We start from the raw sequence: 18,584 nt of genomic DNA on the forward strand, positions 1-18,584 counted from the left end.
TCTTGCTAGTCTCACCGCCTCATCTTCTCTCACTTGCCCTTTCTCTCTGACTTTGGCTACACTGGCTGGCTTTCAGTTCCTTAAGAAAAATGCCTCTGCCCTTCTCTTTCACTGCCCTTCTCTTCCTCTGCTGGCAGTGGTCCCTACTACAACCCCCTGTTTTCTCTACAACTCATGCTTCATAACACAGTTCAGGTCTCACCTCCTCATGACAACTTTCATTGATTCCCAGACTAGGTCAGAACCCCTTGTTGTATGCTTCTCCCCCATGGGACTTATCACAATTATAATTGAAGACTCCATTGTAGAATTAGCCATTTAATGTCTACCTGTCCCTCTTAAATTCTTGACTTCTCCCATTCCCATCTTGATTTCCTACCATCTAACAGTGCCTTGCACAAAACAGATGCTCAAGGTGTTTGTTGCATGTCTAAGTACAATATGAGATTGATCAACTATTTAATAAAGGAGAACGTGAATGGCTGTTACAACTGTCAACAATCCTGGACAAGCATAATGTTAAGAATAGAAGGATTCAAGGAGGGATCTATGAACCATAGAGCTTTAGGGGCTCAGGATTCTATGGGTCTTGGAGAAGCATGTATGCAAGCTTGGTAGAGAGGTAGGAAGCAGATTACCCGTTCTTCTCCCACTCCCAATCTTTGGGTCAGAGGGGAGGGAACACTATGAATAAGGAGGCAAACATGCGTGTGCCCAGTACACTTGAAGGAAGGAATTTGAAAATACTTGAGAGGTAGACATGGCTGGAGATAGACTTATTTTTATTTGTCCTCCTCAGGATCAGTTTTTGTCAAAAAGGAAAAAAAAAAATCACAACGAAGGCAAGGAGAAGCGGAACTACTTTGCATTGAAAGTATTCTTTTTTCTAAGAGAAGAAAGTACGTTAGAGCTTCATGTATTAAGTCTCATCAGGAAGAAGATTAATCTAAGTTCAATTAAGTCTCGATTTAGAAAACTTTTAAAGAAATTTAGTTTTATTACTTTTGAGGACATAGAGGCTCCAAGATTTTCCTTTAGAAATGCATTCTCTTGAGTGCTCTAAACATACTCCTTTTAACTATCTTTAGCTTTTAACTTACAGATTTCCCAACAGAAAAGGTTTTCAAAGAGTAATACCAACCCAGTTTCCAATTATCTAAATTACCCGGTATAAAGCAAAACTCGAATAAGCGTAATAATACAACTGACTATGATTACTACCAAATCTTTTCTGACAGCCATCATATTATTCCATAAAATATTTGAAATGGATTACAAGGACGATCTCCAACATGAAAGTAAGATATTGTATAATAGGCTTTCCATAATCCAGAGTCACAGGGTACAATCCCCTCTCCTAGCCCTACTTGGTTAATACCACTGATTGAGCAGGTCACTGAGCCCAACCCTTCACCCAGGCTGACTTACACCTCACCCATTGCACCCTCTTGCACATCCAGTTCTGCTTAGGAGACGGCAAAACATGTGTCCCCTTTATCAAATTATTTTATAGTTACTTTTTCCAAAGGCTGTCAGTTCTGGTCCAGAGTTCCTACTTTACCTCTACAAATCATAGGCACATATATGTAAATTTAGCACGCATCCACAAATTGTAGAATTCCTAGCAACCTTTATGGGTTACATATGGGATTAAAGAAACCTTAATATCCACAATGTTGGTTTTCTCTAGGTTAATTATAAACGATGCTTTTAGAGGATAGTCTGTAAGCTCCTAGGTCACCTGCTCATTAACTATTAAATATATAGAATCTAGGTAAAGGGTGAATTATATCTAAAGCCCCATAAATTGATCAAATCCTGGAATGAATGAAATTTTGACCTCCCAGAGATAAGGTTTAGTCAACTTTAAGCTCTACAGGGTCATGGCATGCCTTATGTTCATGGCATGAATTTTTTAGTGGTGATAATAGTCACAATAAAATTATCTACTAGGTCAGTAACCCCATTTTATAAACCACAGGACGCTTAGACAAATTCTAATTAAAAGAGGAGTCAGCTGGGCGTCCTCTGCACATGACCTACAATCTGTTCTTATTCACAAAACCAGAGTGGCACATAAGGGAATCCTATTATTGATTAGGCATGGGCTTGAAGATAACAACATGGCCACCATTCAGCCATATCGGGAATGGTAATTATTCTGAACGATTAATTACAGCTTGACAAACTACATTATCCAGAACTATGAAGGGTCTTGGAATGTTGAATGCAAACTCAGTCTATGGTTTTAATCTCTCTGTGCCTCATTTTCCTCATCTGTAAAACAAGACTAATAACAGTATCTACTTTATACGGTAGATGTGAGGATTAAGAGTTAAAATATGGAAGGCACTGGGACACTACCTGGCACGTGGCAGGCAATATGTAATGTTTGCTATTATCCTAAGAGTTCCTGAGAAAATGTCTAATCCCTTAAAAAGAGAGGCCTCATTTGATCCAGGTATCAATCCCACTTGCCTTCACAGGCCATAATTGATCAATGTGGTGTTTCAGAATCGCAGGCTTCCCCAGCTCCAATCCCAACAACTTCCCATTTCCAGTTACAAATCCGCATAGTGTTTTCCTTCAATGACTATACTGTGGATTGTGTCACTAAAGTCTTGCAAGCCGTAGTTCCTAACTTTTTGGAGTCAGGGAACGCTGAGAGTCAGATGAAGCTCTAAATTCTCTCCCAAGGGGGCGGGGGGGGGGGAGGCACATGTAGAAGTTTGCATTTGATTTCAGGGGGTTCATAACCCCCCACTCTGCGGTCATTCAGGGACCCCAAAGTAAGACTCGGCATCAGTTTGAAAGCATGGCTTGGAAGACAGCCACATGTGGGATCTTGTTCTTCTAACAATGTCTAAAGCAAGAGGAGACCGAAACACATTTCTGCACACTGTAAAGGAAGTACGAGTTATTATCAGCCAGCTAAGTACTTTCCAGTAAGGGGTTTTGGTGAGGATGAGGATGATGAAGAAAGGGGAGAATGAAGATAAAGGCAGACTTTTAAGTATCTAGGTATGCAGCAGGGCTTTGAAACTGGGAACTGCAGCCTGGCTGTTCCTATTAGCAACTCGAAAGGCAGTTTGGGTAACTGATGATATCGACAGCTTTCTTTAAAACCTCCAAAAGGCAAAATATTATCACTGGGGCTCTTCACGCCTGTTCAACGATTCAGACACAAAAGAAATGCTAATTGTGGGATCTGAGCTGTGAATTCTGAGTGAGCCTAGGGACAAAGTGATTATCTGGTGGTCTTATGTTGCTGGAAATTTATTAGAGTGTTTTAAGATTACATTAACTGGTTTTCACCGTAAGTGCTCTGCCTGGAGAAGCATTAAAGGCTCCTGATAAGAAAGATTTCAAAGAGGTAATAGCATCAGCCAGAAGATCTTTTGGGTGAGTCAGGGGTACTGTAAGGAGAAAAGCCCAAATGAGGGGGCCGGGATCAGCTGGGGTGGTGGGATGGACTTGCGACAACCAAAAGCTTCCACTCTGCCAAGGGTCCCCAAGGTCCCTTCTCGTTTCTGGTTTCCAACAGCAACAAATGCCAGAGACCAAAGAGGAAGGATCATATATTTACAACAAACGTCGTAGAATGAGGCCAAGGACTTCATTTCTGCTCCATTATGGTCTCAGATTGCACCCCTGCCTCTCAAGTCTTCTCAAGACCTGCAAGTGTCAACATGCTGTTACCCTTGCCAACCTCTGTCATCCCCCTCTCCATCATCGCCCCAGTCCCCGAGGCCACCTGTCTTCCTGGACCATCCCAAGCTCATCCCCGGTTGAGGGACTCCTTACTCCCTGTCCCTGCTGTGGAGAATATTTCTTCTCTGGATATGCACATGGCTGATTCATTCTTATGTTTAGGTCTTAGCTTGGTTAGCAATTTTCTATTCCCTGCCTCATCATTTTCTTGTATGTCATCCCATTTGATTTTATTTACAGCGCTCATCCCTATTTGATAATGATCTCTAGTTCATTTTCTTTATGCTGCCTCTCTTCTCCATTAGAACGTGAGCTCTCTGAGAGGCAGAACTGTCTGTGTCAAGCATTGCCGTGGCCCCCACCCCAGGTGTGGCACAGAGAAACCACTAGATATACATTTGTTGGCTAAAGGAATGAATGTTCAGGAATAGCTACTATTTATGGAGCATTTGTTCTGCGCCAGGCACAGGGCTGTAGTTTTTACAAATATTATCTCACTGAATTCTCACACCAACCCTGCAAGGTAGTAGGTATTTATCTATTGTACAGCTTATGTTTCAGAGAAGTCACATGCTTTTCCAATGTCAAAGCTAGCTTGTTACACGCTAATGAGTAACCTAGACCTCATTTGAACCTAGGCATGTTTGACCCCAACACTCATACTCTAAATCAGGAATCGGCACAATTTTTCTGTAAAGGGCTAGCTAGTAAGTATTTAAGGCTTTGGGCATATGGTCTCTATCACAACTACTCCATTCTGTAGTAGTATGAGAGCAGACGTAGATAATACATAAATGAATGGATGTGGCTGTGTGCCAATAAAACTTTATTTATAAAACAAGTGGTGGCCAGGATTTGGCCCAGGAGCCATAATCTGCAGAGCCGTCCTTTAAATCATCAGTTGACATGTGCTATGCCAGAAAGGGGTTAAACAAAAGAGGGGGAGGGGAGTAAAAGAAAAGCATTAAAATGTGTATTCTGTGCGTGGTGAGCCTCTCCTTCAGATAAGAAGGACACCCACTTTCAGTTAAATTTTAATTTAGTTTAAAAAAAAGTGAAATAGGAGATAGAATTCTGGTAGGAAACAGGACTCTACTGATTGAACTTCTTGACTGAATTATGACCATTCTTTAAGACTACAGTAGAGCTTAAAGCAAGTGAGTTATTCCTTTTATACCATGGTTCCACTTACTGTGTAATGACACGTGATGCAGCATCATGTGAACGTGATGTCAGAACCCAAACAGAACCACATAACCTCCCGTTGCAAGCAGGCCCCAAATGGTCAATATTGAAGGACCAAGTGCGGCAAGACACTCTGTTAAAATTCTTCCTCTTTGAACAATGAGCCTAAAACCCTCAGTCTTTTCTTCTCAAGCAAGCCCATGATTTATTGGCAAGAGGTGAAAGATAAGATATGAGTCACAGGTCTGAGCCAGCCCAGAGAAATCTCTTGCAGCCTCGTTGGGAAGGGAAATGCTATTTGTGCTCAGTTATATAGTCATTCACGGTGGCTCTCGAGACCAAGTATCAGCATCAAGGCAAAAGATGAACTCACCAGGCCCTTGGGTCTGGGCTGGGAGGTAAGGGCTGAACTTTGAGAAGGTGGGAGATGGAGGGATGAAGGCAATAATTGCTAGAGCGCTTGGTGGTATGTAAGGACCGGCTGGTGTAGCTGGAGCCTTGGGTGGCTAGGTACCCCCGCTCAAACCTTGATTTTCTCTAGGGCAGCCCTAGGTCATCAGAACCCCATTAAACAATATTTATTTCTCTCTTACTCTGAAGAAGAAATCCCTCTGAAAACAGCACATGGTACTTAAACCAACTGGTGCATTTTCCTCAATTTGTATGCAATTTTCTAAACTTGGCCATTAAATGTTCAAGCAGGTGACAAAAATTCAAACTTTAGTCAGTCTCCTGAACCTTCTCCTAGGCCCATCCATGCACCTCCTTGTAAAATCCAGTATTCGCAAGAATGCTGCTAAGTCAGTTTAGCCAGAGCCCCAACCTTCGATATCTGATCAGGCTTCTTGCCCTCCACCATTCCCCAGGTGTTGTCTGACCACCCCAACCTGTGTTCAGGGAAGAATCATGTTAGGTCGGCTTACCCAGAGTCCCCCTTAACCTTGTTGTCTCCTTTTAGTACTTTTCCATCCAAGGCCCCCACCCTGTTTCTTGCCCATGCTGTATTTGGAGTTGAGTCCCGTCTGTCTTCTATACTGTAAAATCCCCATCGTGGTGGTGCCTATACCTCTGGTGAGAGTCCTGAATAGTCTGCCATATCATGTTACAATTGTTATTGAGTAATTTCTTCCTTAACACAGGAAAGCAACCCCAGGACAGTAGAACCAGCATCTAGAGGGGAATCTAGAGATGTAAGATCTGCCCCAGCTCTGCCATTAACCTGGGTACCCTTCCCCCTTGCTTCCCCTTCTAAGCCCGTTTTCTCATCAGTAATGGAACAAGTCAATCTCATACATACGTTTTCATCCACCCAAATCCATCTTTTTGTTAAGTAATACCTATCATATTTATTACTGCTTATAGTTACTCTTTAACATGACACATATTATTAATTAAAGTGGATTTCTATTGAGCACTTAATATTTTCCAGGATTCAGAGCAGTCGATTAAGCATCCAACTCTTGATTTCAGCTCAGGTCATGATTGCATGGTCATGAGATCGAGCCCCACATCGGGCTCTGTGCTGAGCGTGGAGCCTGCTTAAGATTCTCTCTCTCTGCCCCTTCCCTACACTTGTTTGTGCGCTTGCTCTCTCTCTCTCTCTCTCTCTCTCAAAAAAAAAAAAAAAAATGACCAGGATTGTACCATATGCTTTCCACGTATTCTATTATTTAATACAACCTCCATATGAAGAGGGACCCTTATGATTGCAGACTTCTCAGCTATGACAGCCAAGGTTCAGAGTAGTAACATACATTTCCCAAGGCCAAACAGAGAGTGACAGAGCTGGGATTTGAGCCTGAACCTATTTTTTCCAAGAGTTACACTGTCTTCATGTTCTCCATAGCCCCTGGTCAGTGTCTGAGCCGAGAAGAAAATACAGATTCAAACTCCCTTGCCCTGATCTGCTTACTACTGCACCATGATGCTTCTCACCATATCAGGCTACAAAATACCAACATGTGTTCCCTGGAGGAGGTGGTGTAGGAGCTCCCATGGAAGTCCAATGCAGGATCTTTCCCCCTGAGACACTCAGAACCCATGATAAAACCCATGGCCCAATCAGTGACCCAGGAGAAGCAGTGTTGATGACTCAAAGAGGAGGACCTGGGGCTTCCTCGGTTCCTTATTGTCACTGTGCAAAAGCAAACACGAAACAATGGCCTCTGCTCATCTCTGGTTATTCTCTGGAGAATCTTTTTCTTCACTAGGGAGAGGCAACTCCTTCAAAAATGCACCAAGTTAATAATCTGGCAATAGAAGACATTGGGGGTGGGGTGGGGGCTCTCCTTGAAACATATAGTTGGAGTTTTTTTTAATGTTTGTTTATTTTTGAGACACAGAGAGCAAGCAGGGGAGGGGCAGAGAGAGAGTGAGACTGAGGATCCAAAGCAGGCTCTACACTGACAGCAGAGAGCCAGATGTGGGTTTCAAACCCACGAACTCTGAGATCATGACCTGAGCTGAAGTCAGACCCATCCGGTTGGAGATTTTCAAAAGGACATATCAGTATTGGCCTCCCTGGGGAGCAGATTGGGGGCATGTGGTAGGAGAAGGGTAGATTCCTAGAGCTAGCAGAGCAAAGCTGATAATGGTTTGTGCAGATCTGATTCTCTCAGGGGTGAGGAAGAAGAAAGGAGAATGAGGTTAATTACTGAATGTCTACTATCATCTAAGGTCTTTCATATACACTAAGCATCAGGTCCTGACAACAATGTATAAGGTTGATGTTTTATACATGAGGCTAGTAAGAGTCCAAATAGAGATTCTCTCTTTTCTTCATTCTACCTCAGTGCCCCTGTAGACGCCATTCTAGCTCTAATTCAGAGTTTCATGAAGTAGATGGCACTTACTCAATGGAATAGCTGTACAAAATACTGAGGCTACAAAACCTAATATAATGCCTAGCTTATGGTAGGTGTTTGATAAAACAGAATGGATTAACAACTCACTGTGGCTTCAGAGACGGAGGTAAATATAATCTGATCCAATAGTTCTCAACTGGGGATGACTTTGCCCCTAGGAAGACATTTGGAAGTGTCCAAATGTCTTTTGGTCGTTACAAAAGAGGGGAAGAGCACCACTGGCGTCTAGTGGGTAGAAGCCAGGATGCCGCCAGGCATCCTACAAAGCACAGGACAGTCAGCCCCACAGCCAAAACTTATCTTACCCATAATGTCACCAGTGCCAAGGTTGAGAAATTCTGATCTATTCCAACATGGTTCACAGGCCATGGTTCACATGACCCAGGGAGACAGATGACTTGCCCAGGGCCATATAACTGAGCAATGGCAAAGCTAGGATGACAAACTTCCCTAAGCCTTCTAGATTATTCTCTTCGGACCTCAGGCTGCTGACCAGCCAGAGGGCTGCCTGCCACAAGAAGGGTGAGTTAAGTGGAAAAGACTGTGTTGGCCAAATTGCCCAGGCAAACCAAATACAATTATGCAAGGTCAAATGGACCATGCCTGTTGCTCCCCAGACCCTGACTAAGCAGCCAATGGAGGTTCCAGAAAACTAGGTACCAAGGCTTGGAACACAAACTGCTCACTAGAGGTCTTTGATGCCCACCATATGCCCACTTCTTCCTTTTTGTAGGGTTGCAAACCAAAACAGAATTGTCAAGTCAAAGAATTTTCTTCTAATAATTCAATAGGCAAGTTGAAAAAAAAATGAATGATTAAGTGATCATATTAGGCCCAGGTAGAAACTGCCAGAAATGAATTCTCTCCAAAATATATCAGGCATTTGCATTATTGGTATCACAACAACAATTTTTTGACATCTTATGTGCCAAGGGATGTGTTTGGTCCCAGCAGAGAGATAGACAGAAGTAGAAGAATGTGTTCACTAATAGCATACACAAGGCACACCCTTGACCTCAAGAAGCACTCAGTCCAAACATGAGAATCTCCTTTGCAATTGCCATCACAAAGTAAAACCAACACTGCAAAATGGTAAAGCAAAACCCTCCTTGCAGCTAAATTATCTAATGGGGTGCCCGGGTGGCTCAGTCAATTAAGTGTCTGACTTTGGCTTAGGTCACAATCTTGCGGTTCTTGAGTTTGAGCCCTGCATCAGGCTCTGTGCTGACAGCTCAGAAAATCTGGAGCCTGCTTCAGATTCTGTGTCTCCCTCTCTCTCTGCCCCTTCCCCGCTTTGTCTCTCTCTCCTTCTCTCTCTCAAAAATAAATAAATGTTAAAAAAATTTTAAAAATAAATTATCTAAGCCTAGCATGAATCACTTATTTTAAACAATGGTTAACAGAAATGTTCAACCACAACTGAAGAAATTGAACTTTGCCATTTATATTACTGGGATCTGGCTTGCCTGATGGGCATTTTCTTCTATCCATCAAGCTTCATGGGGACTTCCAAAGCCCAAACCATATCTAAAATGGCAGGATAACCTGATGTAGTATGGGACTTCAATGAACTATACCAGATCCTTCGACTCCTAAAAGGCTGCTCCAAGCCAGACTGGCATCTTTTCCAGCAGTTTCTAAGCTGCATATCAATGGAAGCCGAAGATCTGGGTTAACACAACTCTCAAGATCACCTTTTATCTTGAAATTTCAATGAAAAATTAAACATCCTGATAACACTGAGTACGAATTGCTTTTATTTCCATTGCAACTACTTTCTGAGACGGATAATTCCCCTTTAGATTTTCATGAGTTTGGCCCAGAAATTGGATACTCAAGGCATTAAACATACAGCAGCCCGGGACACCGAAGAAAACAGGAGCGTCCATTTAAGGATTTGGCCACTACAGCCAGCTAAGTGTCTTGGGGAAGTGAGTTGAATTTGAATACATCAGCTCTGCCAGTCTGCCACAGACTGGGAAATCAGACACTAAGAAAGACACCCCAGGGGCTCCCGCTTGAGTTTGGACATAGGTGTTAACCTCGGTGACAGGCAGTTTGTTAGGCAATGCTTTCCAGACTTTGAGCTATCACAGTGCAGTAAACAATGGATCCTAACTTTTTTTTCCTGCCCGATGGTAATATTAAAATTAAATTCAACCTGAGTTGACATCTACAAACACCATCCTTTCATAAATGAAAGAATGTTTCAACATCTCGACAGACAGACAGGAGGGATAGCCTCTGAATACACACAGCTGTACTAAAGACTGGCTATTCTGTCCTTAGTTCTTAAGTCACCCTGGATTGGAAAAACGTCATAGACCAGCACTCATCTGCAGTCTGGAATATGGGTACTGTGAGGAGCCACTGGAGTTGCTGGGAGAAGAATTGGCTTGTGACCCAGATGGAACAGAGAAGATGTTGCAGGATAAGGAGAGGAAGAGGTAAGGGTAGGATTGGAGGGACTGAAGTTGCCCTGAGAATAAACCTCACTGCTCTTTCTTTGGTGGCAGTCTTCCACATGGTGATGTTACCCTAAATTGCTTGATTACTCATCTCTTCCACTGGACTTTGAGTTCCTTGAGAGCAGTGGCTGTGCCTTATTGCCCTGAGTCAAGGAGCTAGTTAGTCGTGGGGCAGGCCTGGTGGTATAGCAAGGGAGATTGTGAAGGAGCAATGGCAAAGCACCAGGAACACACAATGCTGCTTCATGAACCCGCACAGTCTGACGATTAGAGGGCACATTTCTATTATCTAATCATGCGTGCTGTTTGTGGCTGGTGCAGTGGACGGGGGGGCCCCACCTCCAACCTACCCACAGGCTCACCCTGAGCATCATCCCTCAAGATAATTAAAATGAGCCCCAAGGGGAGTGTGATGGGGGTTAGGGCTGCTGCTGCCCCGGGAGGTGCCAGGGGACTCCCGAGTAAAGGCTCAGCTCCTCTCCCAAGTCCCCTGAGCTGTCTGGGCTGAAGCAGGGCTGGGGTGTGGAACAGCCAGCCTCCAGCCTGCCTGCCTGCTGCTTGATCCCACTGGTACTGCCATTGCCAAGTCAGAGAAGAGCTCTCAGCCCCAGGGTGTTCCATTTTCCCAGACCCTTGTGCCTCACAGTCACTTTTGATTCGGAATTGACAGAAAGAAAACATCAGCCACACTGTTACTAAGTAGTCCGCCCCTCTGACCCCCCATCTCCGCCCATGTTAAGATCCACAAAAACTGCTCTTCCCTGCGGAGAAAGTCCAGCTCATGGGGAAAAGGATGTTTTCTTTTGAAACTCATTTTGGGTAGTTTTGGATTTTTTTTTTTTTTTTTTTTGTCAACCTGACTTCTGGCAGGGTGTTGAAGCCCAATGCAGAGTCAACCTCAGCTAAACTTCCCACCAGATCCACAGGGCAGGTTAGAGAAAGGCCAAATGCAAAGCTCAGTAGGTAAAACACACAGAGGCAAGGAGAGAGGATGGGGTGGAGAGAGGGTTCCTGTCGCCCTGCTGCTTGAGAGATCAGGAGTGATGGAGTATTTTCATTAGTACTGGCTCAGCAGGACAACTTGGAGCCCCAATACACATCTGAAATGCCGTTCGTGGCTGCAGAACCAGGCTTCCCCTTGGCAAGATTAGCAAGGCTACAGGTTCTGGGGACCAAATGGTGAGGGTGGGCTTCCCACTGCAAATATCCTGCCACTTTCCTTTTATGACCTGTTGGGGAGAGTTTGCCTCTGGGTACAACTTGCTATTCCATGTCTCTTTGGAAATGCTCTTGGGGAGCCTGGGTGGCTCAGTTGGTTAAGTGCCAGCCTCTTGATTTCAGCTCAGGTAATGACCTCACAGTTTTTGAGTCCGAGACTCCCACTGAGCTCTCTCTCTCCTCCCACCACCCCCTTTCTCAAAATAAATAAATAAACTTTAAAAAAAGGAAACGCTTTGATACAACATATTATCTATTGCACAGAATTTCTGATCCTTTCTCAACATCCATCTAATCTTTGACTCCCCAACCAAACAAAGGTTTTCAAATCCTGAGTTCATGTGAAGACAGTTATGTCCCTTGAGATATCAAATCTATAGCCTGCCTTCCCACCATCATTGCTCCCTTAGGCATCGCTGGCTACAACCCGTCCCTGGGAGGTCCTACTAAACATTATGGACAGTAAGCAGTAGGTGGGGATTGGTTAACAGACAGTTGAAGGCAAGAGTTAGGCCCCAGGTAAGGAAGAGGAGATGGAAAGAGAGTCGATATGCCCTTGGAGGTCATGGGGACAGGGTCCCCCGTGGGGAAGGTGGGACAGAATTGAAGACCATTCTTTCAGGAGCCTGAAACTGATCATTTCCTTTCAACACACTTGGCAAGCTTACCATTCCCATCACCTCCCAGAGTTTCTGGCTTTGTCTGGAAAAAATGCTAACCAGTTCTTCACAAGAGCTGTCACTAAGTCCCTGGCCGCAGGGCTCACAAAAGACTGTGTGCAGTGCAAAAGGAACATGGTGCTCCTGGGGGAGGAAGCTGAGTGGGTGGGGAAGGGGGCAGCCTTGGGAGCACTCATGGGCAGCCAAGGAAGATGATGGGCCCGTCCCCACATCCTCAGCTCTCTGCTCCCTGCCCCAGCCTGCCTGTGCTTGGAATTCCACCACCAGAGATTATTGCCCCAGGTGGGTTAATCATCCAGGCTGGATGTGTAGGAACCTGGGGGACAAGGACAGAGAGAACCTATTTTCTGTCCCTGGGAAGGGGCTTAGGGATTTCTGTCTGGTGGGAGTGACCATAGGGGAGTGAAGATGCTGAGCTCCAGCTGGGGAAGAGAGGGAGGCACTAGAGAAAGGGGTTTCTGGGAGACGGAGTTAGCCAAGCCTTCCCCCTGGCCTTCTTGAGTTTGGACTCAGACTCTCTCTATCCACGGAGATAGCTGGGTAGAAGAGTACTGGACAGGAAGTCAGGGGAGTCTCCTTTAATCTGACTCTGTCTTGCTATGGAATTGTAAATACCAGAGATGGACAACTCAGCCTTAGGAAGCATTCGGTCCACCCCCCTCACTTTATACTCACAGCCTCTGAATCCTAGAGAGTTACAGGTGGTTGGCCAGGGTCACACATGCTGAGCATTCTTGCTCATGATGGCGTGTAAGGTGCTCATATGCTATCGGTTCATCAGGGAGGTCTTGCCTGATGAGCTTTCCTCCCCTACCTAAATATGGTCCTTCTTTTTTTTCTCATCACAAATGGGAATGACTTATTTATTTGTGTGTGTGTGTGTGTGTGTGTGTGTGTGTGCGTGTTTTGTTCTTGTTTTTGTTTTAACGCTTATTGTCTCCTATTCAACTGTAACTTCCACAAGGGCAGGGATCTTTCTCAGCCTCATTCTCCACTGTTCCTCACACATGGCAGGCACACACCTGCATTTAGTGAACAGAACATCTCTATTCTCAAAGTAACAGCACCAGGGGCATCTGGGTGGCTCAGTTGGTTGGGCGTCCGACTTCGGCTCGGGTCATGATCTCACGGCTGGTGGGTTCAAGCCCCACATTGGGCTCTGTGCGGATGGCTCAGAGCCTGGAGCCTGCTCTGGATTCTTTGTCTCCTTCTTTCTCTCTGCCCCTTCCCCACTCACACTCTGTCTCTTCATCTTTTAAAAATAAACCAACATTAACAAAAATTCAAGGTAACCACACCAGAGACATATGATACCCATTTTACAGATAAGGAAACTGGGGGTTAGACAACATAAAGAACAAGTGGAGAAAGCAAAATTCAGCAGTGGATCTGAATGACATCCCTCCCCCACCCCGCCCCCATGCTGTACTACTTTTCTAAGAAAGGTTTTCAGATTTTGGAGTTTCCCTTAAGCTGGGGGCCTTGGTTTAGGCTTTTTGGCTGTGATGTTCTAGGACCAGATGCTCCCAAACCAGTCCCTGGTCTTGTGAAGCTCGGGGCTAGATTGTGGTCCAGGCAGGAAAGATAATGCTGAAGATCACATAGCAGTGAGGAGGTCCCCACACAGCAACTGGAGAAGCAGACAGTGAAACAGAAATATCTGCCTGAATTCCAGAGGGGACCAGTCACCAGGAGGCAGTGAGCCCAGAGCTAAGTGTTTATGAAACCCCCTGGTATGCGGGTATGAGGCTGGATACATCAGAGTCTCAGCTGCTGCACTTACCAGCTTGGGAACGTTAGTTCTCTTAGCCTTAACTGGTTCCTCTAAGACATAGGATGATGCTAACCCCCTCCCTCACAAGGAGGGTGAATGAACTAAGGCAGGGAAAGCCCTTAGCACAATGCCCGATCTACTGCAAGCATCCAGGCAGTGTTAGTTTCTATAAATGCTTCCTTCAAGGCGAGACCAAATGCCTGACTTGGAGCCCCTCTCAGTCATGAGGTCAGAGCCCATAAGTGATTAAGACAAAGGTAGGTGAGAGGCTGACAGAGAAAGCAGATCCTGACAGAGAGGACGTAGCTCAAAACTAAAGTGAACTCAGGTCAGGGTCTGTGCCCATTTCCTACCATATCCTCAGAGCCTTGCGCACAACCTGCACTGTGGTTCATGTGCAGTAGGCTGAGTGAAAGGGTCCAACAGAGCAGATGGGATAGTGGCCTAGTGTTCTATTCATTACCCCGCTATCATTCGTTTTTCATGAATTCATTCGGCACCAGATTGGCATTGTGGCATAGGAGTGAAAGCATGGGCTCTGAAGTCCACTGTTTACTAGGTTAACTCCTTTCTTTTTTTTTTTTTTGGTGGGGGCGGGGAATGGAGAGGGAGGGAGGGAGAGAGGGAGAGAGGATGGAGCATGGAGCCCAATGTGGGGCTCGATCCCACCACCCTGGGATCATGAACTGAGCCGAAATCAGAAGTTGGACACTCAACCAAAGGAGCCACCCAGGTGCCCCAACTTGTTTCTTTATGCAGTTCCCTTGTCTGTTAAATGGGTTGACACCTCCCAGTTTGAGGACTGGGTTAAAAAGCATAAGAGCCCTCGGAACAGTGCCAGGCAGCTAGAAGGTTCTCCGTCAGTGTTACCTGTTATTGCCAGTAAGAGTCTCTTGGGTGCCAGACACTGCTGGGCTGGAAGCAAGGCCCCTGGCTTCACAGAGCTGCCAGTGCGAGGCAGTGGATGAGGAAACAAGCCATCATGAGACGACACGATTGGGGGTTCAGTGAGGTGAGGTCCAGGGGATCCTAACCTAGTCCCAGAGGAAGAAGCTTTACTCAGAGACCTCACTAATCTGTTGACTTGGCCAGAGCAGGGGGCAGGGAAGGGAGGAAGTGCTCCGAGCAGAAAGGGTAACATGCAAGAAGGCCGCCATGGTGGGTGCAAAGAATGAGTGTCCGTGTGGAGAACAGAGATGGGAGAACAGTGAGAGAGGAGGAGCAGACTCAGGCCATCCGGATGATGGTGAAGGGAGAAAGTGCTCCCAAAAGAGCAGGAAGGAACCAGGTCCAGGAGGTACAACTCCCCGCTCTGGGTTTGTCCTCCCTCTTGCCATTTCCCTTAAAATTGTGAGGGGGGAGGAGACTGACTTTGACAAGCGCCTCAGACCATTACCCCAAATAGTCTCAGGAAATCCAATGGGGCCTCTGCCGAGAAAATCTCCCTCCCCCCCCCACGCCCCCCTCCCGCAGAGCCGGTTTGCAGGGCGGGGGGTGGGGGGGCAAAGCCAGGAAAACAGCCTGCCAAAGCTGATACAACACAAGCAACCCAGGTACAAACAGTTCACAATGAAGACAACCTGGATGGAAACAGGTGGAAATTAAGACAACCACCACGGCCAGAGAGAGGAAATGCAGTAATCAAAAATGCACAGCAAAAAGAAAGAAAGAAAGAAAGAAAGAAAGAAAGAAAGAAAGAAAGAAAGAAAGAAAGAAAGAAAGAAAGAAAGAAAAAAAAAACCCAACTATTTTAATGCTGATTTACTACGAAAGCGTTGTTTTCCACCCAAATAAAATGATGTTTTCCTTGTCTTGCATCATATCCTCCCCTCCTCGGGCACCTCCAGCCAAATGTAACAATTAGAGGGGACGTTTCCATCCTCTTCCCAGGTGGGTAAATCCCTGCTGGCATCATGTGGAGCCCAGAGCCCAGCTTGCGTTCTTAGCGAGGAAGCCCTTTGACTTGACCTCTCAGCCCAAGCGCGGAAAACATCGCCGAGCTGGGGCCATGAGGGGCGTGAGAACCGAGAGTGCACATCACACACAGATCCCAGGCAAAGCGGGAAACAAATTCTCATAAATGAGATGCTCGGCCCCATTCTTCTCTCTGTGGTCAACATCACAAGGATTGGTGTCACCAAGCAGAACCTTCAGGGGGCCTTGTCCCATTTGCAAATCACATCAGACAATGTTTCAAGCTAAAACCACCAGATTCTCATAATGCCCAAAACCCTACTGGGACTTTGGGGTTCTGAGCCAGGGGGAAGGATGACAGACATACCAAGGGAGTGGACAGACCTCGAGAAAGGTTTCCCGGGGAGCAAAAGCCTGCAGATGTGAATGATACATCGCGATCACGCTCACGCCTCTCTCCAGGTGCAAATAACTCACACCTTGGCCTTGCCTTTTGTAGAATTTCAAGATTTCTTTTTTCTTGCACATCCTTTTTCCATTTCCTTTGACTCTCCTGCTCTCCACTCTGCACCCCAGACCTCCACCCCTACCCCCTTTTCGAATGCCATGATATCCTAGGAAATTAGACCCCCCCCCCCCCCCCGCCACCAAATTACCTTTAATACCTGTATCCTTGACTCTGTGGTGTTTAAGGAATTATTTTCAACCAGCTGATTAGCAAAGCTGATGGAGACTCTGCAGAACACAGCCCCCGCCTGGGTGTGGAAGTGGACAAAGCTCCTCTGGGTGTCTGTTTGTATAGCTGGAGACTGAAGGACTTTGGGTGTTCTGTAGTAACCTCAGAAAAAGTCCCTAGGCAGCAGTAAACTCTCCCAGCATGGTTTTGAAACACCACAGGAGGAGGCCTCTTTAATCAAATAATAACTAGTCGGAGATAAGGCCTGCTAGTCTGAGCTCAGCCAGCCAATCAGCTGCTTCCTTCCGACTGCAAGGACAAACAGACCCAGGCTTCTGGAGTGAGTTTCAGGGCTTGTTATAATTTAATGATTCTGTGGGTGGTGTCTTCTTGGCTTAGCCTGATGAGGATTTTCTGACCAGGGAGTGAGCCTCAGGAGCTCAGGAGCCTCATTCTCACTGGATGAGCCTGACGCAAGTTGCTGTCACTGAATATCCTGAGCGATCACGTGGGGCCCCCAGTTCCCAGACTGGATGCTTCCATGTTGCCAAGAGAGTTCTCGCTGCGGCCAAGAAAGCAAGCCTGAGTGGGTCTGAGCAGGGCTGGCTCATGGGGGGTAAGCATATTTGGCACCAGATGAGCAACTTACGGACTGTGACCCTGAAGAAGTCATGTGAAGACGCTCCCACGTGTTGGAGATGCTTTACATGCATTTCCTTGGACCCTTAATTGGCAGGGACTTTGAGTTTCTCTATAATCTTCATCCTTCCGTGCCCCCCCTCCCCTCTCATGCTGTCAGTTCTCGGTTGGGCCTCTGAGGCATCATGAAGAGGGTGGGTGCTGGGAGTTAAGCAAGACTGAGAGTGGATAATGGCCCTGCAGCTTTCTAGCCCTGTGACTTTGAACCTGTCACTCAGCCCCTTCCGGGCTAAATTACTTCAAGGATTCAATGGGAGAAGGTCCCGTCAGATTCTTATCTGCCCCTAAGAAATGTAAAAAGACCCTTAAATTGTATTGACCTACTAGAGCTCCATAGGTAAAGGAAATTCAGGGGGACCACTTTGTTATGCAAATAACGCTTAGCCACCAGCCAAAAGAAACCCCTTCCCATTAGCAGTCATTCCGCCTTAGAACCCCACCCCCACCTCCTCCATCAACCTTTCGTTCAACAGATGTTTACTTTGATCTAGTGTATCAAAGACTGAATTAATCACTGGGAGGAGGGGGACGGGAAGGAGCACCCTGGTGGACTCCCCTGTCCTCAGGAAACTGTCACAGCTCAGGAGGCAGGAGTTTATTATAAAGAGTCCTTTGTACAATCAAGCCAAAGGAAGGGGCCAGTGAAGGCAGCTTGTCACAGAGGGTTTGGGCCTGTCCAAGGGCAGCAGGGGAAAGCCAGCAATGGTGGACAGGAAGTGGACTCAAGTTAGAGGGCCAAATAGAGCCAAACCATCTCCAAGGGAACTCCCTACAGGGCTCCAACTAGGGGAAAAAAGAGGAAAAGCAAAGGTGTGTGTGTGTGTATGTGTGTGTGTGTGTGTGTGTGTGTGTGTGTGTGTGTGTGTATCAGCCTCCTTAAGATATAATTTACATCCCATACAATTCAACCATTTAGATGATATAATTCAATGATTTCTAGCATATCCACATAGCTGTGTGGTCATCGGCAGAATCAATTCGAGAATAGTCCATCACCCCAAAGAGAAACCCCTTCCCATTAGCAGTCATTCTTCATCCCATGCCCCTTCCTCACCTCTACCAATTCTAGATAACCACTGATCTACTTAGTGTCTCCTATGGACTTGCCTATTCTGAACATTTCATGTAAAGGAATCATATACTATGTGGCCTTTGCGACTGGCTTCTTCCACTTGGCATCACATTTTCAAGTTTCACTTCATTCCTCTTTATTACTGAATAATATTCCATTGTGAAAATACACCACAATTTGTTTATCCATTCATTCATGGGCGTTTGGATAGTTTCCACATTTTTGCTGTTACGAACAATGCTGCTATGGACATTCATGTACAAGTCTCCACTCCCCTTTAGCCACAAATTCACAACCCCATAGCGGAAAAACAAGAAGACAAC

General features: G+C 45.8%; 1 protein-coding gene across 2 annotated transcripts in view; it reads right to left on the reverse strand.

Moving 5' to 3' along the window:
• Nucleotides 1-16,707, reverse strand: part of GPAM (glycerol-3-phosphate acyltransferase, mitochondrial) — a 63,034-nt gene extending 46,327 nt beyond the window's left edge. Inside the window, exon 1 of one of the 2 annotated variants that reach the window (XM_058697768.1) lies at nt 16,480-16,707. The gene's annotated coding sequence lies outside the window, so the exon portion shown is untranslated. Of the gene's footprint in view, nt 1-16,470 lie in introns of both variants that reach the window. The other variant, XM_058697764.1, reaches the window with a different exon arrangement.
• Nucleotides 16,708-18,584: the final 1,877 nt, after the last annotated feature.

This window comes from Neofelis nebulosa, chromosome 13 (assembly GCF_028018385.1).
Source record: "Neofelis nebulosa isolate mNeoNeb1 chromosome 13, mNeoNeb1.pri, whole genome shotgun sequence".
Lineage (NCBI taxonomy): Eukaryota > Metazoa > Chordata > Mammalia > Carnivora > Felidae > Neofelis > Neofelis nebulosa.